The sequence below is a fragment of the Mus pahari genome, chromosome 11, assembly GCF_900095145.1.
Source record: "Mus pahari chromosome 11, PAHARI_EIJ_v1.1, whole genome shotgun sequence".
NCBI classification, from domain to species: domain Eukaryota; kingdom Metazoa; phylum Chordata; class Mammalia; order Rodentia; family Muridae; genus Mus; species Mus pahari.
Genome location: NC_034600.1, coordinates 33,342,533 through 33,369,761, shown reverse-complemented (window position 1 = coordinate 33,369,761; position 27,229 = coordinate 33,342,533). Strand labels below are relative to the sequence as shown.

The 27,229-nt window shown below is 44.7% G+C and overlaps 1 pseudogene; it reads left to right on the top strand.

Moving 5' to 3' along the window:
• Window positions 1-2,201: 2,201 nt before the first annotated feature.
• The window catches only part of LOC110328868, a 192,312-nt pseudogene continuing 167,284 nt past the window's right edge, over window positions 2,202-27,229 (top strand).

Here is a 27,229-nt window from a genome sequence, read left to right as displayed (position 1 = left end):
AGGCCGCATGACCTCAAAAAAGATGATGATTAGGCAGGAATAAGAGAAAGTGAGGTCATAGGTGATCTGTCCTGTCTCTGCCTGTACCAAGCCTGCCCTTGCGAAGGCTGTATAACATGCTGTCAGCCTTTGGCAGAGACTGTGACTGAGCCAGCATCCAGGCTGCATATGATTTTTGGTGAGTGAAGGCAAAAAAAAAAAAAAAAAAAAAAGCCACAGTTCTGCTCTGTTTGAAGCACGGGAGTTTTGAAAGGATCCTGGAGTGTAGCTTGTGGTGTGATAAGACCGAATGCTTTCATGCTGAGTCTTCACCAAACTGTCACATGATCCCCCCCCACCCCCCCACCCCCCCAGTCTGCTCAGTAGTTTTATTGGTCGTGGGCAACACTTTAGGAAGCAAGGAAGCAGAGCCTCATCCTCAGTCTGTGCTGTATGGATGCTCAGAAGGACCCAGGCCCAAGGCTCCAAAGACAGTCTGGCCTGCATGTGTCCTCTGCTATTGACTGCCACCTGTTTCTGTTTCATCCAATGGTAAGCTGATTTTCTATGCGCTGCCTACTCACAGGTGGGTGGAGACAGCACAGCATTCTGCAGGTGTTTGCAGCCTGGAGGGAGGGAGGGAGGGAGGGAGGGAGGGCACTTTTAAAGCCGAAACCACACAGTGGTTGGTTCGATGGGGTTTCTGGAGCTGCTAAGAGTGACTGAGAACCTACTGTTCTTACAGGATCTCTCCCTGCCTTCATAACACAACGCTCCCCAACACAGAACGACCTGGAAGCATAGGAACTTCAAAGACAACTGCATTAGATCTCCATAATGTCTTGTCTCTAACTTTTATGTTTTTGCCTCTGCCACCATTTCTTCTTCCCCAATCCTCATGTGCAAACACACATGCATGCGCATATACACAGACACATACTTCCGATGTATGACCAAGAACTAGTCAGTCAGGACTGTCATATCAAATTACACAAAGTGTGACTATATAAGACATACAGCTGATCAGAAGGATAGAACTAAAAAGAGAAATGTACCTTCAGAGACCCAGATCCTGTTGCTCCTGTATGCTGATCTCATTAATCCCAGTAATGGTTTGTACTTATATTCCCTGGGCCACGTTTTGTTTTGTTTTGTTTGTTTGTTTTTTGAGACAGGGTTTCTCTGTGTAGCCTTGACTGTCCTGGAACTCACTCTGTAGACCAGGCTGGCCTCGAACTCAGAAATCCGCCTGCCTCTGCCTCCCGAGTGCTGGGATTAAAGGCGTGCGCCCCCACCGCCCGGCTCCCTCAGCCACTTTTTAATCCAAAACCACAGTGGTTGGTTCTATAGAAAATAAAAACCATTTATTTATTAATATTAAATGCTGTCTGATTCCTACATGCCACTGGGTGATGAGAGAGAAAAAGATTTACCACTTGCTGTGTCACTAATTAGGCATGTGGTCTTGGGCACATTCAGTGACCTGGCTGAATGTCTACTGTTACCTCCTCTTCTGAGAACTGAGGAATTGCAATGTAAAGATAACGCATGAGGGATAGCTTACACGGGTGGCAGACATGATTCCAGGAGGGATGTTCTTTCCATGACAATAACGATCAGAGTGAAGACTGAGAAAGGAGTAGGTGAGACAACACCTGTAGGACATGAGCAGAAGCCAGCCCTGGGCTACCCTGGGCTACTTTGGGCTACCCCAGGCAAATGGTTGATTCTCTGAATGTTTCTGTTTCTTCATTCCTTTTTAAACAGGGGGCTATTTGGAGTTCTTATTGTTTGGGTAATAATTTATCATTTTTTCAGAGTCATCTCCTCTGCATGCTTACTTATGCTCTATGTGGGAGGCCTGTAGAAAGGTCAGCATATGCTAATTAGCATAAGTCCTTGGATAGCTGGCTGTCCTATGAACTGCCATCAATGAAGAGACTTGGATTAGGGCCCAAATGATCTTTTGGAATCTTTTCAACACTAGGACTGTGCATTTATAGGTACCATAAAGATGACCTTTCTAAATGTCTTTGTTCATACACTAGAGTCACATTGTAAGCACCACATGAGCTGGATTTACCTTAGTAAATACATCACTGAAAAAGAAAAAAAAAAGAAATATATCACCGTATTTCTTATAGCTGACACAGTAAACTCTTAGAAACATTGTGTATGACAGGGAGACAGAGGGTGTTCCCCACACACTGAGGTAGGTAGCCATGGCGTAAGTGGCTGGTTCTTCCATCTGGCTTATCTCTAACCCTTCTGGATGAAGACTCCAGAATGAAACACCAATTTCTTTCTTCCCCTTGCCAGTAGGATTTTGAAGGGTTCTTGCTGTATTGTGCATTCAGAGCCTTCATTAGAAATGCAAGCGCTTCAGAAGGTGACACATGACTCATACAAGGTCTAGAAATAGCACTGTGGAAAATTGCTTTTATGTAATCTTTCCCGGCGTGTCATTCGGTGAGTGCTTATCATCCCAGCAGAAACAAGTGGGAAAGATCACATCTTGTGGGGCCTCCGGGGATGTGCTGGGTCTCAGAGTCACGCCACTGCCTCACAGGCCTCTGCAAACCACTAGAAATTTGGGAGCATTTTAGGTGCTACGGAGCAGGCGAGGGGTCAGTCTGGAAAGTCAGAATCAACCTTGGGATTCAGCTTTACTGCATTTAGCACATGGGCTTCAATCAGAAGCTCCTCCTCCTCCTCTTCCTTCTTTTGGTCCAAAATTAAATCTTAACTGTTTTTAAGTTGTGGTAATCTATACTTAACATAAAATTAATCAGTTCAGTTAGTTAGTAAAGTACATATACATTATTGTGCTACCATGGTTACCCTCCAGCCTGGATGTCTCTGGATCTTTCTATCTTCTTAACTTAGACTCCGCACTTACTAACCAGTAAGTAACTCCCCTCTCATTTTCTCTTTTCAAGAAACCAGCCTTTGTTGGTTGGATTTTTGACCTTTCTGGGCATCTCAGGAAGTGAAGTCATCTAATAGTTGTCCCTTTGTGATTGGCTTACTTGACTTTGAGCACAGCGTCCATCTTATGGTTTTCAACAACCTGTAGCATGTGTCAGAACTGAATACTGGTGAGCAGAACCCCATTGGATTAGGCGTCACGTATCATTTATCCATTCATCTATTTCATGGGCACTGAGTTGTTCCTGCCTTTCAGTTATTATGACAAATGTTTCTGGGAATATGAGTGTAACAGTTTTAATTGTTTCCCATTCCCATTGTGAAAAACAAACTCTTAAAATTAAAAGGAAAGGTCCCCAGATAAGTATGTAAACATCCTAGAAGGAGAAAAGGCAGAGGCAGATGGTCACCCCCATCTTAGAATAGTCACAGGCAAGGTTGGGGAGGGGAAAAGGGTGGGCCTGGTTGTAAACAAGGGCAGACAACTGCATGAGTGAAAGTAGATTTTTAAAGCACTCATTGGAGGTGTTACAGGCAGCTTGGAAGGGACTTTGAAAAGCTAGGCCAGGAGCCTGTGGAGGTGGCTTGTATGTAAGATGTGGAGGTGGACCTGAGTCTGAATCTCCAGTAAGCACACGTACTGGCTAATTTTGTGTCAACTTGACACAGCTGGAGTTATCACAGAACAAGAGCTTTAGTTGAGGAAATGCCTACATGAGATCCAGCTGTAAGGTATTTTCTCAATTAGTGATCAAGGGGGAAAGGCCCCTTGTGGGTGGGACCATCCCTGGGCTGGTAGTCTTGGATTCTATAAGAAAGCAAGCTGAGCAAGCCAGGGGAGGCAAGCCAGTAAAGAACATCCCTCCATGGCTTCTGCATCAGCTCCTGCTTTCTGACCTGCTTGAGTTCCAGTCCTGCATCCTTTGGTGATCAACAGCAGTTTGGAAATGTAAGCCAAATAAACCCTTTCCTCCCCAACTTGCTTCTTGGTCATGATGTTTGTGCAGGAATAGAAACCCTGACTAAGACAGCACACAAAAAGCTGTGCATGACTGTGCATGCCTGTCCCTTTAGCATTGGGGTGGAGACAGACAGATCTTGAGAGTTCTCTGACCAGCCAGCTTGACCAAAACTGGTGAGGTTTTGATTCACAGAAAGGCCCTGTCTCAGGAAATAAGGCGGGTAAAAGTAGAGGAAGACATCTGATTGGCTTTGGCCAATGCATTAGATGGGCAGGTGTGCATTGGTATAGTATGTGCTGATCTCACATGCACATACTAACACCTGGGGCAGGGTAAGTGCTTCTGGGAAACAAAGAAAGCACGCAGAGGAAGCACACAGGTTGTCCCCTCCATTTCTGAATGAGTTCCTACCATACCAGTTCTGCTCCTTGTCTGGCTATGGTCCAGGTACAACATAAGTGTAAGTATAAGAACACTTCGATGACACCAGAGACTTCTGGGCATGGAGCTGTTCGGACATGGTGAGGAATAAGAATTTTCTTTTAGCTTTCTGGATTCAGTTGGGTCTTGAGAGCCAAGTCAGATGCTGGAACTTAACACAGGTCTTCTTAGGGACCCCAGAAGATGCTGTGTATAAGCCTTCTAGTATTTGGAGGGAATGGGCCTGGAAGTTATGGTCATAGCTCAGGATGGTGACTTGCTGTGCTGGAACTTGTCTGACATGGCCTTCCCTTGTTGGCACACACCCAGCTAGCAATCCAAGGATCCTCCTCTTGTTCTGTGTTGCCACTGGCACTGAGCAATGACCAAAGCACGCTAGATAATGATTAGTCTTGGAACGATTAGCATCCTATGTACTTGGGTTTAAAAAAAGACTTATGTAACGGGTGTTCTACTTTTTCCTAGAATCTTTGCCTCTCTAAGGACTCCCTATTGCAAAGTGAAAAAAGAGAAGGGATCCAAAACATTCACTGCACATTGCAATATTTGGTTCGCACCCCTAGCCAACTGATAAACACGCAGTCCGTGCTCTGAATCCTACAGGAGCACACCCGAATGCTTCTAGGGGCCCTTTGCAACGTAATTGCTGACCCGTTGGGCCTGGATTTCAAGAGGACACATTAGTTAGTGGCAAAGTGGTGTGTGACCAGTGATGGGGCTTGGCCCCATGACAACTTGGAAGGCATTGCCGCTGATTTGGAAAGAACAGCAATCTGTGTTCTGAACAGAGAAGGGGGGAAAGAGGACAGAGTTCTCGGCGGAACACTAATGAGAATAAGATGAAACCACTTCAAAAAGAGGCCCAGTCAGTGGTAGAGGAGTGTGTTGTCCATGTGGCTGGTTGATGGTTGACATCTCCACATGGTCGTGGTCATATCTAGAGCAGACTAACAGGGATCAATAGGAGGACCACTCCGAGTGTCCAGGCAGCTGCCATCAGAACCTGCGTTCAAACATAAATGCGTTTTTGTTTACTTGCCCAGATTTCTCAACATTTTGATCTCTGGCTCCTTTAGGCTTGAGTGGCAGCAGACAATGTTCCGTGTATGTTGGAGACGAGATATCAGCAAGAAGAGTGGAAATTTCCTCTAATGATATGCACAGCCACAGAAAAGGGAGGCTTTAGCGATGGGGTGAGGGCAGTGGAGATATGTGGAGAGGACACCACACACACACACACACACACACACACACAGAGAGAGAGAGAGAGAGAGAGAGAGAGAGAGAGAGAGAGAGAGAGTCCTTTGAGCCAGGCTAGGTAACTGTTGGTTGGAGCCCAGAGCAAATGTGATCAAGTGGATCTAGGTATTTTGTACCTATCTGACTTTCTACCTTCTCATTTTATAGTGGGGTACAAGTGAGGCAGAGGTGGTGGTGGTGGTAGTGGTGGTGGAGGAGGAGGAGGAGGAGAGGATAGGGTTAAGTGCCTGTAACTGGAGATCCAGAGAATTTTGGGGAATTTGCCAAGCCACTGAAGTAGACGGCACTTTGCTATATCTTTGAGATAAAGACCTTCTCGGACCTTAGAAGGGGTCTGCTGCTTTTATCACTTCTCTTGGGATGGTCAATGGCTGCCTAGATATCAAGAGCTCCTGGATTAGATTGATAAATATCTCCACCTCTCACATACGGGGCTGACTACATATGTGTGACTTGAGGGTTGCTGTAATGTCCTCCGAGGGGGAGGGGGTAGCTGTGCCCCAGGCTGCAGTTCTGTACCTGCTTTTGTTGTAACCTGAGAAGCACAACAGGTTTGTGAACTTCCCTGCCTCACTCTCATTGTCTGCTCTCAGCTGCCTTCTCTTGAGCAAAACAACTAGGAAAGAGGAAATGTGAGTCCTGAGCCCCTTTGGTGTCTGCCATTTGGACTGTGTCTGGCTCTCTACCCCTGCAGGAGCTCAGCCAGCCACTCTGGCTTTTGTTCCCAGCCTGTCACTCATAGAACCTTTAAACTTAAAAAAAAAAAAAAAAATTGTGTGTATACGTTGTGTGTGAGTGTGCCTATGCATGGGTGTGCGCATGCATGGGTGTGTGCATGCAAGGGTGCACATGCCAGTGCAGACATGTGGAGGTCAGAGGATAACTTGCGAGTTGTTTCTCTTTCTGCACTATTTGATCCAGGGATTGAATTCGGGTCATCCGGTTTGAATGGCAAACACTTTTACCTACTGAGCAATCTCGGTCAGGGAGACATTTTTGGCCTCCACCATGGCTTTAGCCTCTGTGCCCATTCTAGAGACCTTCCTTCAAGCAACTAGCTTTTGGAGAGTGAACTTTAATCAGATGAACCCCTGTTTGGTAGTCAGCCGGAGGACGTATTCCCTTCCTCAGGGTTAGAAGGGATTAAGCTAGAGGTTTGGAGTCCTTTTGGCAAAGAGAGTTTCTGGTACAGATTTCCCACTGGCTGAACTTGCTGGGGACACCCACAGAAGTGGCTCATGGGGCCATTCTGCCCACAAGCATTTTAATAACAAAACACAATCAAATAACCCTCTGTTCAACATACACAAAATTCTCTGTTTCAGAAATCACTTTCAGCATGATTTCTGTTCCTTTAGGCTACTTGTTCCAAGGATTTTGCTAGATCCAGTAAGGGAATTACTGAATATTCTGAGAACCATCTCTTCTGCCCCATGAGTGACCTTCTCAGTGTGGCGCCATGCCTCAGGGGTGGTTAGAGACAGACAGGAGTCTTCTCAGTAAGGGAAGTGTGTGTATGTTGGGGTGCTGTGCCTATATTCTCCAACCCGATTCATTAGACATCACAGGCAGTGTGGCTTTTCTTCAATTGTGGGACATTGTTTCTCTGAAGTGGCACTTAGACCGCTCAGTTCTGAGGTGCAGGGTGAAGCAAGCTAAGAGAGGAATTGGCACTGTGCTGCCGGTAAAGGTTAACTTCTATCTGCATTGAAAAAACAAACAAAACAAAACTGCTGAAGCCTGGGTGGGGTGATGTAATAGAAAACCCGTCTTATGTTCTCCCTTAGACTTTCATATTTGTCCCCTCAAAGAATAAAAATCCGGTTCAGCTAATTTGAAATTCTGGCAGTCATGAAATCTGCCCCCACACTCTTTTCTTTCTCCTCCCTGCCCCTCATCCTCTCTTCCTCTTCCTTCATATGAGGTTCGTTTGCATCAGAAACATAGTAAATTTTCTTTTTATTAAGAAACGAGTTTGTGGCTGCAAACTCACGAATCCAATATCCCCTTCTTACCCATAATGGTCTGCACCCAAGCTGAGCGTGCGGGACGCGACAATTTTGTGCATCACGCGCACGCATCGCAGTGATCTGCAAAGCCGAGACGGTTAACCTTTGCCTCCCATTACCCAATTTTTCTTTTGCCCTCTTTTGCTATTTTCTCCAGAATAGGTGAAGGGAAAAAAGTGTAGGAAGCGTTTCTCCTCGAATCACGTGCTATCGAAGCCCTCTTGTGGGATGAAGTTCAGCTTCTTCACAGTGGCCCTTTGATAGCTAAAAATCTGGTGTTCAGCAATTACTTCTTTTTGAGAACTCCAAGTACATCCAGCTTGCAGTTTTTTAAACAATTGGCTCTGTTCTCTGGGTCCATTCCTCATCTCACTGGGCTCCCCATAGAGACAGGAGACAGGCCCTCTGTCTCTGTTGAGGGAGAGCAGCTGACGTTTATGGGCCAGCTGGAAGCAGAAGGGTGGATGGGCCGAGATTGGCTTTCAGTCTTCCTACAGCTCAAATTGAGATATGGGTTTGTTATATGTTTGTTTAATCTTATTTCAGGCTATCCTATACAAATCCCGGGGTGGGGGGTGGCAGTAGAAAGCGAGGCTGCAACATGTGTGCTGGGCTCAGAATGAGAAACTTTAATCCTTGCAAAAAAAAAACGGCATTGTGTAAATTCCAGACTGCAACTAATCAGGAGAGACTCAGACAGCGGCGCGAACGGTTCGCTTTCCCTTTTAATATTCAGGGTGCACAGTCATGAAGTAATGCGACCTCCTGAATGCATATTTCTCCTAAATTTCCTTCAGGCCCATATTTATTTTATTTGCTGAAACCCCAGTGGCTTATATGAAGTGCACCAGATGTTTCCCATCTGCAGAGAGTGCACCTGACAGTCAAGAGGCCGAGCATGTTTGCTGGTGGCCAGCTCTTCACTCGCACCCTCCGCGTCAGTATACATTTTAACGGCTCGCAGCATATAAAAGGCTCCGGTGTTTGGATACTTATGTTCTGGATCCTCTGCTACAGGCCTTAGCTTCATTAGCACATTTATGACTTCTGTGGCCCCGTGGAGTAAGTCTTTGCACTAGCTCAGCGCTGTATGGCTGAGAAAACCACGGAGCCAGAAAGATAAACAGCTTTCCCCAGGTCACGTAGATGGAAGCCAGAGAGTAAACCTGGGGTCTGGGTATAAATCATTACTGCATTACTCTGTTATGTGGATGTCACTTCTGGACTAGCTCTTCAGCTTCTGCTAGATAAATCCCTGTAAGAATGGTCTCAGCTTTGCGTACCCGGATCCCATCTGTGCCGACTCAGCAGATAAATCCTGTATAAGAATGCCCTCGTCCTTGGGATTCCTACCTTGTGTCAACTTGACAGACAAAAAATAACAAAACAAAACAAAACAAAAAAAAAAACCCTTAGCTATTTCAATTTCCATAGAAGTATTTTTTCTTCTCTAAGGGCCTTTCTATGGGTACACATCCAGGCTTGAAGTTTTGGTGTGTTTTACTAAGGGTACAGGGAAATTGGAGGGCAATTTCCTCCTTTTTCCACCATAGAGACTCAGTGGAAGGGCTCTGCATTTCAGGCATCCGTGCTGTTTGTATCCTGTGTGTTGCTGTTCTGTCTCCCGCTAGCCCCGCCATGCTGCTGCCTCTCTGTGTTTCCATAGAGAAGGCTTCTTAAGGGGATGCGGGAGCTGCTTCTTAAGATGGCTTCTTTTAAACTTCTTCCACTGACTGTAGAGAAGGGAAGACTTGTGCTGTCCCCCTTCCTTTCCCTCCTCTTTCTCTAAAGTAGAACAAAAAGGATAAGCGTTGAATTATCTGATTTTTTTCCACTATTAACAACGACATTTCTATTAAATTGTAGATACTCTTTCCTTCCCCCAAGCTACCTGTTGGAGTGGTTTATTTATCACACTCATCCCCTCCTCGAGTTCTGCCACAAACTGATGACGGAGTCACCCCAGAGACATTGCCTGCAGTAAACTCTCCCCTCACAGGACACAGGTAGATGCTTCTGGTCTGTAGATTCTGGCTCTGTGAGTGCTGGAACAGGACAACTGTGGTCAAGAGACTGTCTCAAGACTGCCTGCTTCCCCTCAGAGCAGGAGTCACTGCTTTAGGGGAGAGAAGCAGAGAACAAGAGAAAAGGTGGCCTGTGCCTTAGAGAGTAGAGAAGAAAGCAGGGAATTAGCATAAAGCAGTACTGACCTAGCTACTCCCTCCCACACTTTTATCTCTCAACTTCATGTTCTCTCTCTCTCTCTCTCTCTCTCTCTCTCTCTCTCTCTCTCTCTCTCTCCTCTTCTCTCTGTATACACACATCAGCACTTCTGCAATTATTTTTCTAATTATAGAATTGATGTATATAAAATAATTTTAGAAATACAACTAGAAAATCTAACAAAGGCTATAAATAAATATATACATATATAAATGAGTAATTTCACCATCTATTGAAATCTCTGCTAAGGCATTGCATATTTCTTTGTGAGTGTTCTTCATCTGTTCAGGTTTTTATGATTGTTTGTCTATTGTGCTCTTGCTTACACACCAATAACCCCCACCTTACACACACAACAACCCCCCCCACCTTACACACACACACCAACAACAACAACAAAAAGTACACACACCGGAAATGACTGTGCACCTACCTTTAATAGGCAATGTAGCATACATAGGGTTATGCCTAACGGAGGGAACCTATGCATGGTCTTCAGTGTTCTCACCTTTGCCCCTTTCCACTGAACACATCATTCATTCAGTTGGTCCAGCTCAGCCTTCCTATTGTAACACTTGACTTCCTGCCCACTCTCTTGGGATGATCTTTGACTCTTCAGTAGAGTCTACACAGCCTTCCTTCAGTAGAGTCTACACAGCCTTCCTTCAGTAGAGTCTACACAGCCTTCCTTCAGTAGAGTCTACACAGCCTTCCTTCTCTGTGCTCGTCTGGCCCCATCTGACACTCTGCTGGTAGAAAGGTCAATCTGCACATATTTGATACCTGGAGGAACTGCTGGAGACAGCTCTGGCTTCTTCTTGATCTTTCCCAGTGCCTGTGAGTTGCATCATTCTCACATTCAATAGCACAGCAGGGTAACACTGGACTTGGAGGTATAATCTTTGCAGGCTTGTAGGCCTAAGTTCAGATTCATTCTTTTAGCTTTGCCATCTATGAAATGGGATAGTAAAAGTGGCTGCTCTTTACTCAGAAATTAATGTATTTAGAGAGAGGACCTGGGGGTAAGGGCTCAGGGTAGTGTCTGGTGACAACTCAAAACAATGAAGTCAGTAATTCATCAACTTGGAGTAGTAGAGTCAAGTCAGGTGAAGTGTTCGCAGAAGTTTCCCCAGGTGAACTGCACAACGGAGTGTGTGCCAGTTTTATCTATCTGCAAATGGACATCAGGGATGAGCTGAAGAGGCAATGACTGTACAGTCTAATCAGCATTGGCTACTTGAGTAGTCCCTATATCCTAAGCTCTTCACAGAATCTCAGTTTTCATTATAATCCTACAAAGGGGCTACCATCACTTTGTCAGTTAAGGTATTCTCCAGGGGAAGCTGGCTTACATGGTAAGGTTTATTCTCTCTCATGCCAGAAAGTATAAAATCAGACAATCCACAGAGCTGGTTGATGCAGCTACCCAGTCTATCAAGAACAGTCCCGAGTCTCTGTTGTCTATTCCCTAGGAACAGGTCATTCTAAGGCCAGAAGCAAGACTTCCATGGCAGCTCCAGAATCAGCGCAATGCAGAGCAGTGTCTAGGGAGGTTCAGGGATTCCTCTGTACCTGGTCTGCAGCTGTGACATAGAAGTTAGAGGATCTCATGAAGTCCTGTAGCCCGTCTCTGAATAAGTCATTAAAAGTGCGCACAGACTTACTCTTAGGCTACTTAAATGTCCCCTTGTGGATAAAAGTAGAAGTAACTGCCCTGAGGTTCATTGCTGCTCCCAGTGGTGGCAGTGGTGGTAGTGGTGGTGGTGGTGGTGGTAGTGTTTGTGGTGTGTGTGTGTGTGTGTGTGTGTGTGTGTGTGTGTGTGTGATAGCAGGAAAAATAAGCCCTCTATCTTGCTAAGAAGGAAAAAAAAGGGGGGGGGGAAATACTTTTTTTTGTTCCATAGCCTCCAATTCATGGGCCAACTCTCTTTTTTTATATGCGAGTAAATATGCAACAAAAAGCCTAAGTACCTGATGCCCTGCAGTTAGCAAGGGGTTGGAGACCAAACCCGAATCCATCCAACTCCTGTGATGACACATTTCCCAAACAGGTAAAAATCATGCCCCGTGTCATCCTCAGCACGTGAACCGCAAGAGTCCACGGTGAGGGAAATTCTTTGAAGAGGTTACAAAAGTTTACAGGCCAGCTTTGCAATGTGGCATGCTGGGAACATTTCGTGCAGACGGCATGGTCTGGCCCAGAGCCAAAGTCAGGGTGACATCCCTAGAGAGACAGTGGCGGTGAAAGGCATCTCGCCAACGCCGGTAGGGTCTATAAAGCACAAGCAGTCATCTGTCAGAGCTGAAAGATGTGGGAAAAATAGAGAAGGAGGGAGGGAGGGAGGGAAGGAAGGAAGGAAGGAAGGAAGGAAGGAAGGAAGGAAGGAAGGAAGGAAGGGCTTCAGCCATGCATCTGTGAGGATGCCAATATCAGCTCTCAGTCTTCAAGAGTTTACTTGCATGCTCACCATGAGATCCAATAGGAGAATGTGTCCTTTTCAAACGTGGAGATGGTGAATGTTAAGAGTCAGAGTTTAGGATGAGATTCTGAGTTAGAGTGCAGCTCTTAGCTGTGGGGGACCACACTCCTTTTCCCCTAAAACTTCTCTGTCGGCTGCCTTTCCTTCAGTATTTTACCCTGAAGCGTCCTCTCATATGTGCTTTCCCTACTCAAGCCTTCAAAGACAGCCTGCATGCTAACAGTGTTTAGGGCCATGTGTTAGACTTTAGCTTAAACCCCAAGACTTGGTCCCAAGGACCGACGGACACCTTTAGTGGATCGTCTCAAAGGCTCTCAAAGTCAGTATGTCCAAACACATTTGTATCTGCCTTCATCCTGACCAAAACCAAAAAAGAATTCTTGTTTTTATTTCATGTTCTTTAAAACATTTAAAAAAAAAACGTGTGTGTTGTACAGAAGTACTTTATTTATATTACCATCACTCCAACTCCTCTCATGTTTTATGTTCACTTCCAAACGAGGACCTTATCTCTTGAATCTGGCGAGCAACCACTTATCCTAGATGGAGTCCTAGAATAATTTTGTCTCCTCAAGGATGTCCAAGTGAACACCACATCTGGACAGTTCTCTTTCTTCTACCTAGCCACCACCATCTTACTCCCCCATGGACTGAGTCATTGTTCACACTTCCACCGTTTTACACATTTTATTTCAGGAGTCTTGCTTTCTCCTTCTCCATGCCCCTCCCATCAAATCCACCTTCCACATCTCTGCTTGCAGTGCCTTGGGAAACAGACACAGCTCAGTCCGTTCATTCACTAAGTGAGCTTGTCCAAGATTCTCTGGTGTCCACAGTGTGGTTTTTACCCTCTTTGGGATAGCAACTAAGGCCCTTCAGAGTTGTGTCCCAGTTTATCTAGGGAGAGCTTTCAAATTGCTTAGAGAACTTGTTTACATCCTTCATACCACATCACTGACATCCCTCCTGATTCCTCTGGTGAAATTATTAAATCTTAGTGGTCATTATTTTCTTTAACTTTCAATCTACCATATAGCTAATAATAGGTTAAATAGGAATTCTGTTGCAAATAAAATACTTCCCTCTGTAGATGAACAAAGTAAAATGTTAAACATTAAACTAACCAATGCCTGTCATTCAATTGTTCCATTATACTTTTAAACTTCTGCAGCCTTGCTGCTTTAAAACACACCCTTTGTAACAACTCATTTTTGGCAGGGATCTGAGTTCTCAGAAAACAGGTTTGGTACCCTTTCATACTTCCTTCTTGTCCCCAGAACATTCATCCCTGTTCTACCTTCTTAAGGTAGAATGAGAGCTACTGATTTGAAGTTTACATCAAATGCTAGACCCGGCCCTTCACTGGTGAGCATGCACGGATTCACATATTTCAATTGAATCAACAACTCCAGAGTTTCACCCCACTAAACTCAAAAGCTCAGGAACTAAAGCATAGAGAACTTAAGTAACTCACCCAAGGTCATATCATGTGATATGTGGTGGAGCAGGGACAGAAACCCTGGCTCTCTGTCACAGTGCCAATGATCTCGACCACTAATAGCCTTGGAAAGCAGGAATGAGGGCCTCATTTTTGTGTAAGAGTCACACTTAATCATTTGTTTTAAAGAATGCAGTTACAGTTTTTTTTTTTTTTTTTTTTAAAAGCAATTGGGAGCAGATACAAATATGCTTGATTTTCGTGCTTCTGGCAGAATGTAGCTGTGACTCAGCTCTGATAGACACATTCTTCTACTGATACTGGGAAGGGAGGCTTTTCATCTCATGCTCATTTAAGTTAACAAATGGCTACTCCTTACGAAGAGGGGGAGCAAGAAATCTGAGTCATGAAATCAGTGCTGACCTGCTTCCCCCCATTGTGCACTTCAGAGTTTTTCCTCCTGTGTCCTTATAAAGACACACACATATTACCCTAACTACCCTGATAAATCACAGAGCATCTTGCTGCAGACCAGACATGCTGCCTTGGACTCTGAGAAAGGAAGTGTATGGACTATGAGCCTGTGCAGCAAGGTTGTGGTGGTGGGGGAAAGGCAAAGTCGGGGAGCACTCATAATTCTGACGGACTTCAAATCCAGGTGCTGAGAGGTCTAAGCAAGTCACCTTCTCAGACTGAGACAACATTGAACTTGTGTATGTATGTGTGTATCAGTGCCTGTGCACATTCATTTGTGTGCATGTGCTGAGGCTGAGGTGTACAGAAGGCAAGGAATACAGTTAAGCACAATTTCAAACTCTGTGCCATGGTGGCACAGTTCTTCAGCTGCCTGCCTGGGACAAGGCTTCATCCATCCTTCAGAGGATGCCTGGCCCTGAGCCAAGACTAATAGTGAAACATCCATGGGATCCTTGGTGTGTAGTCCCAAAATCCTGGGAGTCCTGCCACAGGCAGACAAATGCTGAGCTAGTTAATACAAAGATGCCAAGCAGGTGGGAAATAAAAAAGGGGGCAAGGTCATTTTAAGGGAAAAGATACGAAGGGAGGAAAGCAAGAAATGACTACAGTGACACCTGTGCTGTGTTTGAAATGATGTGATCATGTATGTCTTCTCTTCGGAGTGTAAATAAAACACTGGTCGATCCTGAGTTTGAAATTGTGCTTAATTGTCTTATTCTTCATTTATTTTTCTTCATGAACATGTAGACTTGCCCGGGCATCCTAGGTTGTTTGGGGGTTGTGTGGGAGGGAGTTCCAGAACAGAATATGTAGACACACGTTCAATATAATTCACTAATGATGGCTTGCTGGACTACGAGCAGGCAAGTACTTGCTTTTTTTTTTTTTTAAACTGTGTTTCATGATCAATACAGGGATACCTAAACCTTGTGCTTTCTCTGTAGACAGTGGGAGGGACAGGAAATGGGAAAATGCTCACATAAGGTTTCTGATAATTTCCCGTTTTAGGAAGCTTAAAGCTTAAAAAAATGCAGTCTAGCGGACATGAATTCCTTACATAAGTGGATACTCGTTCTTTGACCGTTCCTAGGTGCCTGGGGCCCACTATGGCATTCTAAGTATTGGGAATCAGTTTAGTGCCTCGCTGAGGTGAGAAAGAAAGCCTGCAGTGGGGCAACTCCCCCAAACTGGAAAAGAGAGCTCCCCAGGATAGCCATCTGAAGCAGAGGGTGATTCATATCCTGTCATTAACACAGCAAAAAAGATGTCCTCCTTACTCATGACATGTTTGAGCTGGAGAAACACATTATGCTAAATTCTCAATTTCCTGATGGGCCATATGAGCTCTCCTAATGACCTGTCATTGGCAGCTTGACTTCAAAACGTTCCAGGCTCTGCACTGTGGAGCACATGCTAAATGACTCAGGCATTGAAGTGTAGTGTGGCAACCTAACCCTGGATCAACAGAGTAACCTGTTTATCCTGAGCCCTCATGTATTGACATTAATCCTCAAGTACTTTTAGATTCCTCATGAATATTTTCAGATTGAATTTCAGGTTCTAACCTTAATGTTCAGGCTTGTCTGGGAATAAAAAAATTACCCACAACAAAACAAGCCAACTTAACCCAAACCTGACCTGCCATTTAAAACTACAGAGAATATTGTTTGGAGTAACCTCTTCTTGGGAGACAACACTTTCTTCTAGACAAACGTGTTTTCATAAAAAATTCACATTTTTGGTATTATGGAATTACATAACCACAGTGTTTAAACTTAGAGAATATTGCTCTTAGAGAATAAGGAACCAGAACAATTTAACCTTTTTAAAAATAGATATAGTCCATATGCAGAAACATATAGAAAAAATATGGTGGGGACAACTTTTATTCTTACAGGAGGCAAAGGACTAGAACTACAGAAGGGTTAAATCCCGAGAGAATTACTGGGATCACTCAGTTAGAATTTAATCCAGTATTTACAGCAAAATGTCTGTTTGTTGGGGGTTGCCAGAACTAACTCCGCCTCAGGTGGCTAACCATCTCTGTGTGTGGGACACTTAAAAACTCCACTCCAGGCTGCAGTGTGGCCTTCCACTCTGTCCATGTACACAGTTCTCTCCGCTGCATCTCTCCTTGCGGAACAAGAGTTTCACAAGGGAACCTTTGCTAGCCCCACCTCAATGGCAAGGAAACTGAGAGTCAGAGCCACAGAGCTCCCAAAGGTAGTGCCAGGGTCTGAACTTGAGGTTGGCCTAGCCGTGCCGGATGCTTCTGGAACCCTCAGAAGCAAAGGTTCTAGTGCATCAGGCAGTGCTCACTGACATGTGAGGAGCCACTATTCTAGGAGAAGCAGAAGACTCAACATTTCAGAGAACACTGGCTTGGCTAATTCCTGGGTACACTGAAGCTGTTAGGACATTATTCCTCCTGGCCAGAGTTGTTGCAAATAGGGTTTAGGAACTAGGGAAGGAGATGATGCTCCCTTTGGTGTAGTCTTAGACATTTTTGTTGTCTTCATAGAGACAACTCTCTCTCTCTCTCTCTCTCTCTCTCTCTCTCTCTCCTTCTCTCTCTCCATATATATGTATATGTATATGTATATGTATATATATGCAATCTATCTATATGTGTATGTATATATTCATATATAAAAACAATGTGTGTATATATGTGCAAACATACACACACACACACACACACACACACACTGCTACAAGGTTATTATTAGCAAACTGGGCTCAGCCTTGAAGAGCCTGGTACCTTCCTTTCCTTTGCGAAGGAGGTGGCCACTCCACTTTAAAGCCAGAGCCCCTGGAGGAGCAAAATTAGGACCAGAGACCAGTGCAAAAACTTTCTGTGGGAGTGTTGAACAGATTGGGGGAGTGAGTTCAAACCAGCTTAGCTCAATTCAACAAGCTAGGGAAACTGGCTTAAAAGTCACTGTGGATTCTGGTAGAGATTCAGATGCCATAGTTTGGGGCATCTCAGACATCAGTGCTGAGGCCTTAAACTAGATCAACCACACCAACAAGGCAGGTACATGGCTCCCTTTCCTAACCCTGAGAGCAACAGTGAAAAGCAGTCTAAAGAGGGAAGATGGTTTCCGTTCACGGCTGCCCTTTCTGCTGCAACATTGTGAGGCAGAACATCATGGCAGTGGGAGCGTGTGAAAATAAAGTCCACTCATTTCTGGAAACAGGGAGAACTTGTAGAAGCAGCTGGAGGCAATATATACCTCTCAAAATATCACCCTTCATTCTTCTTCCAGTAAGGATATTAAATTTGGATGCATCCGTAGATTTTATCTGTTTCCTTACTTTGAGACAAATGGAGACCTTCTATTCAATGGCAGGTTCTTAGCTTTCTTCGGCTTTCTGAATTTCTTTGGTACTTATTGAAATGTGAGCTCTTTTTTTTTTTAAGCAGTTGGGAATATTTATATCAACACAGGGATGCTGTTTGGAGGATTCACAAGGACTTTGAGTCCCACCTCTAGGAATAAAGTAAAACGAGGAGGGAAGTAATAGCTTCGCCTTTAAGTGAATGAGGGTGCCTTCAAAACCAAGATGCAGTGGGACCTGTGGCATTTGTGGCTACCTCAGTGTTTCCCTTTTTTTCAGGTCATCTCTGTGTGTAGTGAATGGCAGTGTAAGTTCATCACAGAGCAGAAGAGGGGTGGGAGCTCTGTGTAGAAGTGAGCATACTCACTTCTCAAATCAATATACGAATTTGGTTTGACTTCCACATCAGGCTGCTATATGAAATGCTCTGTCTATACAGTCCTCCTTCCCTGTCTCAGAATCTCCTGTGAGATGTCCATTCCTTTGAACACCCACCATAAGGGTAACTGTCTTCCCCTTCCCCAACTGTCCATGAAAGCTGTTGACTGGTGAAATGCTTCCCATCTGAAGAATAGAGTTTCTGGCTGGTGGGCGGAATGATTCACTTCCTGCTATTAGCCCAGTGAGAAAAATCTCATTCATAAATGTCCTCTTACTTGTAGCAATCTTAGTTTAAGTAAGTTTTCATTGCTGGGTCATTTGGACTCTGGTGAATCTTTGAAATGGTCCAGATAGATGTGAACATACTTGTTAATCCACAGGGGCATCTTCATGAAATGGACCCTTCCAAGACCAGAGATAAGCAGCTATTGCTAATCAGAGGTCAATGTTGTACCAGAGAAGAGTTTTTATTTCCATTGCTAAGGATGGATCAAACTGGAGATTTGGTATCTATGCACTGATCTACCACCAAGTCATATCCCCAGTCAAGGTAAGACTTCTGTAGGTGATGAAAACTAAAAACCTAACTTCCGCCAAGGCTAAAAAGAGCATTCTGATGCCTAAATTAGTTACTGTCAAAAAAAGCCCCAATTTTCTTAACTATATTTTAAGAAAGAGACTGGAGTACTGCCATTGATAAATTAATATGAAATTCTAGGAGGTGAAGAGGTTTGCCCAAGGTCAGTGGCCGCAGGGGAGGCGGCAATACCTCCTTTTGGCAGAGTCAGAGTTTGGTACAGGGTGTAGTGAGAGTAAAGGCCAGACTTGGCCAACAAAAAAAGGGTTGGGATGGCTTTAGAGAACTTGCAAGTAATTCCACGAGCCATAAAATGTTTCTCAAGGTTTTTGAGTGTGCCTGAGGGACCAGTGCCAGGATTTGTCCAGGGAATAAGCCAGGAGTGGGACAGACTGGGTACATGTGGTGGGTGTATGGAGACACATCACCTACTTAGCAATTTTGCCTTGGCATAGGCACAAGTGTAGGCTCCAACTTAGGGCAGTTCTCACCCTTGCACCCTGGGGGCTGTGAGTCTGGGCCAAGGGCAGGGGTAATCAGGGATGGAACACTGGGTGCCAGTAGAGAGTGAGGTAAAGCTGAGGTCAGGAGTGAGGAAGTACCCAGTGCCAACCAGGGAGGCTATAGAAGCTTCTGGAGTTATGACTACTTGGGGCCTGAGGTGTTGTGGGATTTTGAGATCCTTGTAGTGCAACTTACTGCAGCAGGGCACAAGAGAGGGCAGATTGTGCCCCTCTCTCTCTCTCTCTCTCTCTCTCTCTCTCTCCCTCTCTCTCACATCTAAACATGCAAAGTGAATGTGATAGTGAGTATATTCTTTGCTCATGAATATGTCACCACAGAGCTGAATTCTGGAGAAGTCTTGACTTTGTAAACACCGATATTAAGATTTGGACCTGTTAGTATAGTTAGTGACTTTTCCATCCCTTACAGAAAACATTTAATACCCCACCCTGCCATAACAGGACATAGTGGTTGGAATTTCCTTCAGGGCAAGTATCTACAAACATGGTCATTGGAGGGACCAGCAGGTTCCAGAGGGAACAGGACTGTGCTAGCCGTCTTTGCACATGCCAGTCTGGTTTGGAGTTTGATAAGCAGACTTCTGTGCTGGCTGGAGAATGAGCTACTTGCTCTCTGACTTAAGTTCCTACCATTCTACTTCTTGGGAAAGTTCTTTTGTTCCATAGGTAGACAGAAAGCTGGAAGGTCGATAGCTACAGCGATGTCTTTGAGGTTGTGCTTGCATCCTTATCTGGATGTCATTTAGAAAGGTGTCCGTTAAGAAAGACCCCCTAAAGCCAGGCTGACGTTTCCACCCCCCCCCCAACTTCATCTCTAATTGACACACAATCTCAGACTGGTCACAACTTCTCTGTGATCCTTGGTGTCCACATTTCTAAAAATAGGCTTCAGAGTAGTCATTCCATCCTGCATTTGGGTTCAGGAAGAAGCTAGTGCTTGACACGAGACCTCCAATGCCTTAGAAGGACGAACCTTTGCGATGATGTAGGCACAGTTAATACCATTCACCCAGGGCTCGGTGGTTCTCAGAGAAGCCTGTTCTCGGTTAGCAAAGATGATTGTACTGCACAGTGATGTCTTTGAGGTTGGGCTTGCAGAGAGGAATTGGAGCAGCTTCCCCGAGGCACGCATGGCTCTTGAACAATTGCTTCAGAGGTGAGAAGGTGAATAAATTCTCTTGGCTGGCTTGGAGGTGAGCTACCAGAAGATAATGAGTGAGAATTTCCTTTGCCACTGTGGCCTTGGGGAAATGGCAACCCAATTTCAGTGGTGAAGAACCTAAGGGGTGAGAAGGAGTGAAACAGGGCTGATCTAGCGGATAGGCAACTGTCAGGAACAAAGCTGAACCTCCATCTTAAAGAGGAGGCACTTCATGAGTCAGCATTAAAGTACCTCTTAAAGGCTGTGCATGTGGCCCAGTGGAAAAGTTTATCACCCACATGTGACATTTTAATAGGATTAAAACAACCTTGACCAAGTGGAACCAGATGGGGGTAAGGGGTCGTGGGGTAGGGATGGCCTCGGAGCTGTGACGCCTTTGAGAGGTGGAAAAAGTGCATGCAGAGTTTCTAAATAGCCTCCGCAGACCAGTAATTGCAGATTGTGTGTAGTTCTAATGAGAAAGCATTTCACTTTGGCGAACACATCAGCACCGTGTGTCTCCAAAGCCCGGTGGCATTTGGCTGCTTAGCCTTTTGAACTCAGAGAAGTGTCAGAGCAACCGCCAGGAGTCACGGGAGACTTCAGATCTCCGATGGCTTAAGACGTGAAACATCTTAGTACATGGCTTATGAAAACCTTACACTTTAATTACGTGCTGGAAAAGGTCATTGGGTGGAACTTCCTTAAGGATTCCAGCATTTCATATAGAGGGACGAGCAGGCTGGGTTTGTTTAAACATCATCTTGTAAAGCTCCCACCTATCTCCTGCCCCCAATTTCCATGGAAAAGTGGTGAAGACTTCTGTAGCCATTAAGTCCATGGGAGTCTGTGATACTTCAAGCAGGGGAGTCTGGGTAAAGAAGATTCTAAAGGGGTGATGCGTGTGGAAAAAGTGGGCTGATTTTGAAGACTTAAAAATAGCCAACACATTCTTGGGGTTCATGTGACCGGAACACCGCTGTGTGGTTTCTTTGAAGTGCAGTGTCCTTGGAAGGAGTTTCTAAACTCATCTCACTGTGACCTTTGGCAATGGCACTGTCCCTCCGCCATGTGTATTTATGCTAGGAAAAGAGAAAACAGATCTCTTTGCTCCTCAACAGTCACAGGAGTTTTGGATTCAGAGGTGGTGCTACGGCTTGAAAGCGTAGGTGTTTTTATTGGCTCTCTGAAAATTACCCCAGATACAGCAATCATGTTGCCCAGGGTTGTGAAGTCCAGAAGCAGCAGGAGATGAGAACAGAGTCAGATGGGTCAGATGGGTTGTAGGTGTTTGAGGAGTCTGCTGTTGGCCAAACTGTATAGGTGCCCATTTCTAAGGCAAAGGCTACATCAATGTCAATATGTTGCGGGATGAACCAGGACATACTGAAGTATCTTTAGGAGATGTGTAGGGCTGAATTCACCTACCTTACCTGGCAAGGAAATGACTGCATGTCTCAGTTCCCTTACGATTGAGGACAAGGCAAGTAGATCTGGCCAATGGATTTTGAGCAAAGTGACATGCATCAGCTTCAAGTTGTAATATTTCAGGCCAGCAGATTATTTCCTAGACATAAGACCATCATTGCTTAGTAGAGGGCGCTGGGGGGGGGGCTAAAGGGAGTGGGAGAAAACCCGCGTCCGCCAGAGTTCTGGTGCTCTGGAACTCTGTCTGGCTGTGTGAAGCCATGGACCCCAGCTCAGCTGGTGGTGGACAAGGAGTAGTCCTATCACCTGGGAAGAGCTGAGAACAGAATGCCTCCCCCCCACCCCCCGTGGCTCAATTAGCTCTGGGGCGAAGGAAGGAGAGGGCAGGGGGCAAGGGAGCTGGGTGGTACCCATGTGGGCGAGATTCCTTGGTCCAGGTCAGTGGCTGGAGTTCAGGAAGGCCTTCTGGCGGGAGGTTAGACGCGGCTCTTTAGAGGAAAGCCCATCCCATCGTTCAAGCACAGCAGGCCTTGATGAGCACAGACAGTCTATAGATTTAGAGCTTTATTGTAGAAAGGCCAGGGGAAGGAGAGAAGGTAGAAAGAGAGGCTGGCCATGGCCAAATGGAGAGAAGGGGGAAGGAAGAGAGAGAAGGAGGGCTAGAGAGGAAAGTAAGAAAGGTGGGAGCTTAAAGAGAGTGAGGAGGGGCCAAGTAGTCCCTTTTATAGTGGGCTGGCCTATCTTGCTGTTGCCAGGTAACTGTGGGGAGGAGCATACCTGGATATGGTCAGGTAACTCTGGTGGTGTAGTCTAGTCAGAATGCTAGAAGCTTGGGACATTGTGTGACTTAGAGTCACAGAATTATGGAGTTGGGGGTTCTGTGGTGTCAGGCACCTGACTCTGGGAATATGGCTCACTTTTCAGTCCCTTGTAGAGTTCTCTACTGGGTTGCTGGAGCAAGCCCCATTCAACCAAAATAGGCTGCCCATCACAGACTCACACATCATTGAAGATATTACATTGAATCCATCTTCCAAAATAACAAAGATTTCCAGTTTCTATGTCTCATGGCACCTTTAAGAATTTCTATTCCTGGGGGCTGGAGAGATGCTCAGTGGTTAATGGTACTGGCTGCTCTTCCAGAGGTCCATGGTGGCTCACAACTGTCTGTAATGGGATCCAATGCTCTTTTTTTGGTGTCTCTGAAGACAGCAACAGTGTACTCACACACATAAAAATAAATATATCATTTTTTAAAAAAGAATTCCTTTTCCTACTAGGACAGGGCTCTTTAGATAGAGGACTCAAAGATCTAGCAATGGGATCTCATTTTTTTTCATGTATGGTTCTTCTTTACTTTGCCATATGCCTTCCCTTCCATTCGCCATGGTCAAAGCAATTTTATCGATGACATCTTGGGTATGTCAGCCCTCATCATGTTCTCTGGTTGCTCTATTCCTGGATGTACCTCAGCTTTTCTGGGGTTGTCCTCTGGTCCTATGGAGGGTTTTACCACTCTGGGACACAACCTGTAGATTATAGAGCACACCATACAGTTGGAGGTGTTACCACTACCAGCACCTCCACTGCCTGCTACTAGCACTTCAGCTTTCTCTTGTGGATACATGCCTGGCCTGCATGTCTCAGTCCTCTTAAGATTGAGAAGGACATGAGATGGATCCCCAGGTGGGGCAGTCTTTGGATGGCCTTTCCTTCAGTCTCCACACTTTGTCTCTGTAACTCCTTCCACTGGGTATTTTGTTCTCCCTTCTAAGAAGGACCAAAGTATCTACACTTTGGTCTTCCTTCTTCTTGAGTTTCATATGTTTTGTGAATTGTATCTTGAGTATTCTAAACTTCTGGGCTAATATCCACTTATCAGTGAGTGCATATCATGTGTGTTCTTTTGTGATTGGGTTACTTCACTCAGGATGATATCCTCCAGATCCATCCATTTGCCTAAGAGTTTCATAAATTCATTGTTTTTATAGCCAAGTAGTACTCTATTGTGTAATGTACCACATTTTCTGTATCCATTCCTCTGTTGAAGGATATCTGGGTTCTTTCAAGCTTCTGGCTATTATAAATAAGACTGCTATGAACACAGTAGAGCATGTGTCCTTATTACCTGTTAGAACATTTTCTGAGTATATGCCCAGGAGTGGTATTGCTTGGTCCTCTGGAACCCAGACACTTGTTGGAGGCCAATGGATTTAGAGAAAAGTGACATGTGTCACCCTTAAGTTGCATTATTTCATGCCAGCGAGAGACCCTGAAGAGCTGTCCCTTCTCTCTGGAGAATATGTCAAATGGGGACTTGACTCTTATAAACAGAGCCATTCTATCGACAGATGATAAGAAACAAGAATTGCTTGAAGTTACTATGATTTTAGAGTTGTTATTGCAGTAAAATTTAGCCAATTTGGGCAATTTATCTTAACGTGTCTGCTTCCTTCTCCTTATATTGTTTGAGGTAAAATACAGACGTGAAAGCATTTAAGAGCTGAGTCTTTGGCTTTTTTTTTTTTTTAAAAGAATATTCTTGGGAATTCCTTGTCCAGTTCATGGTCTCATGGGCATCATTAGTATAGCCCAAACCTAAAACATGTTCAATGAGTTAACACTATGTCAGCAGGTGTGCTGACATTGCTTGTAAACCTCCAAAGAGTCCAAATATGGGACTCAGAAGCAAGGGTTAACTCGCTCTCAAGAAAAGGCTTTCTGCAAGGTACGTTTCCATCTTCTTCTAGAACATGGCCTCAATGGCTGACCTACTGACTCCCCCTTCCCTGGCAAGCCGTTCACTAGCGGACTGCCCACCAACCAGGCAATTGAGTTGTTGGGGCCTGGCCATCCTGTCAGGGTGCTCTGGGCCTTGGAGCAGAGCACTGTGATCAGCAGACTTTCAGCACAAGGCTTCGTTTATTCAGACCCCACTGTTGGCAATGCAGTGAACTGCTCTTTTGTGAGACTTAGGGAGTCACAATTGGTTTTCTGTTCCCTGATGGACATAATAAAGAGGCAGGGTGGCCTCTTTCCCCTTGTCCAGGACAAGGACTTGGGAGCTGTGCCTTCTGCCTTCAGCTCCCCCACTAAGGGACTTTCCCCAGCCACCTTGCCAAGCCTCCGTGACTCAGCCACTTTCTTTGGGAATTGAGGATGATCTGATTTATTCAAGAGTTGTGAGGCATGCTTGAAAAAGCCATTGAAAAATGCAGCTTGTGTAGAATGGCTGGCCATCTTCTATGGTTTGGAAACTGGCACAGAGGTTGGGGAATTTCCCTTTCTTGTGTGGAGGTCTGTGGTTTTCTGTGCAGGAAAGTAGGGCTGGCCTGGTGTAACATTCCCCTGATCCCTCCTACTTCCTCTTGGGACCTGTGCCCTGTGATCGGAGCCTGTGCCCTTTGTTAGAAGGCTGTCAGAAGCCATATGTCCCACCATGCTAAGCTGCCGCTTCTCCTAGTTTTCAGAAAAAAGTCGCTTCTAACTTTAAGAATTAGAATGATGTTTTAGACAGAAGGAAATGCAGTATGTGAAACGTTACACAGAGAAACAGGTACCCTTGAACATCACAGAGGACGTAGGAAGGCAAACAAGCCAGTTCCTACACAGAACTTTAAAAGATCAGCCCTAATGGGCTAGAGGGACAGCCACTAACTGCTTGGTTGTTGTCCTTCTAGCAGGGATCTGCTATAGTAGAACTAAAGCTACACAGTTGCTCTAAGGAATATAGTTGATAACTAAAGAAAGGAAGGAAAACAGAAAGAACACCTTACTTAAAGATCGTCTGTAATAGTGAGATAATCACTCAACTAATGACCTATAGTATTCAAGTAAATTCTGGCTTTTCATTAACAGGGGGTTGCATCTGCTATGCAGTCTCAGTTAAGGAGAAAAACAAAGTATTTAACTGAACAGGCAGGAAATTGTTACATTCCATAGGTACCCTGGAGTCCAACAATAAATAAAATTACTACTATATAAAATTATTGAAATGTTACATTAAGTAAATGGAAAGTGATGTTGCATACGATATATTTATTGAAGATATTTTGTACATAGCAAAAAAAAACTTGATAAAAGCTATTTAGATGTTTTACAATGTGCCCAGAGTGAGGCACAGTGAAGTTCATGATCATATTTAAAATCCATAGGGTTTTATAATATAATTTACAATGAGAAAGGAAACAAAACAAGTCATAATAATGTCCCAGTGTGTGTCTATGGGCAGAGGCATAGCACTCTGCTCTCTTTTCTTCCCATCAGCAGGCACAGTAACCTGTATGTAGCTCAACCTGTAAGTGTTGAGCGTTAATCAGTGGTGGTTAGTTGAGTCATATCTTGTCCATCAGGAACAGGCTTTCTGCCAATGAATCTATGCAGATGTAATGACTAGGAAATATATGATCATTTCTGTCCTTGGCTTTACACCCCATGGCCTGATCCAGGTTCTCTTCATATATATCTACAGGTTTCTTAATGGAATGCAATGTAGGAATTAAGAATAACATATCTGGAAAGAGGGTACTGGGTGGTTTTGGTGAGAGATTCCTTTATTTGACATTCTTAATATACTGTGTAGACAGTTGGATAGCTACCTCTCAGTAGAAGGCTTCTCCTGGAAAAGAGTAATGAAGGAGGAATGTTTTCTCCTATTAGCTTCATGATATTGAAGACAGAGGGTCACGTGGATAGAAGTTGGTTTAATAATTGAAACAGACTTCTGAATGGTGATGATCTTCTCATATCCACATTCTAGAAAGTAGACTTTATTTTTATTTTTTTAATTGGAATGCCATTTCTTCATGAGGCAGGAAATATGGCAGCTGTTGAGACTAGAATAAGGAGGTATTTTCTTCAATATTCTAAGAGGCCAACAATGTCATGGGGCTGGAAGGATAGTGGATTTGGAAGTTATCATTTTTAAGGATTGACTTAAGCATTGCAGTCTAGGCTCACTGGAAAACAACTCAAGACCACAGGTGTTTTGCACTTTACAGAGAAGGCATAATATTTGGGGAACATGAGGATGGAGATTCAGGGAGAGAGAGAGAGAGAGAGAGAGAGAGAGAGAGAGAGAGAGAGAGAGAGAGAATGGATAAATGGACTTGTTACTGAGAGGACCACAACCTCACCCCAAGCACCCCAGAATGTTCAGTCATGATGATGAGTGACTGAGGCCTCAGAGAAAATTCACTCAGCAACCCAGCCCTTAACTTGGCTGGTCTCCCTGGGTAAGCAGTTGGGTCCATCTGGCTAGCACAGAGGATTCTCCTTGTAAAAGAGGAGTTTGTTTGTCTATGGTCTGGCTCGTGTGTGGCACACCACAGCCCCTTCTGACTTTTCATGAAGCAAATAAGAAGCACAGAGAGTTGTGGGGATGTCCTGTCATTGGAGGGAGGGAATAGAACTTCCACCAGAAATTGACAAGAACTGGGCTAAGCTGCCATATCCCTGAGTTTTAGCAACATGAAATAACTTCTGCTATGACAACAACAGAAAATGTGACTCTTCTGGTGTAGATGCTAAGACCTGCTCCCTGAATGCTGCTGCTGCTTCTTCTTCTTCTTCTTCTTCTTCTTCTTCTTCTTCTTCTTCTTCTTCTTCTTCTTCTTCTTCTTCTTCTTCTTCTTCTTCTT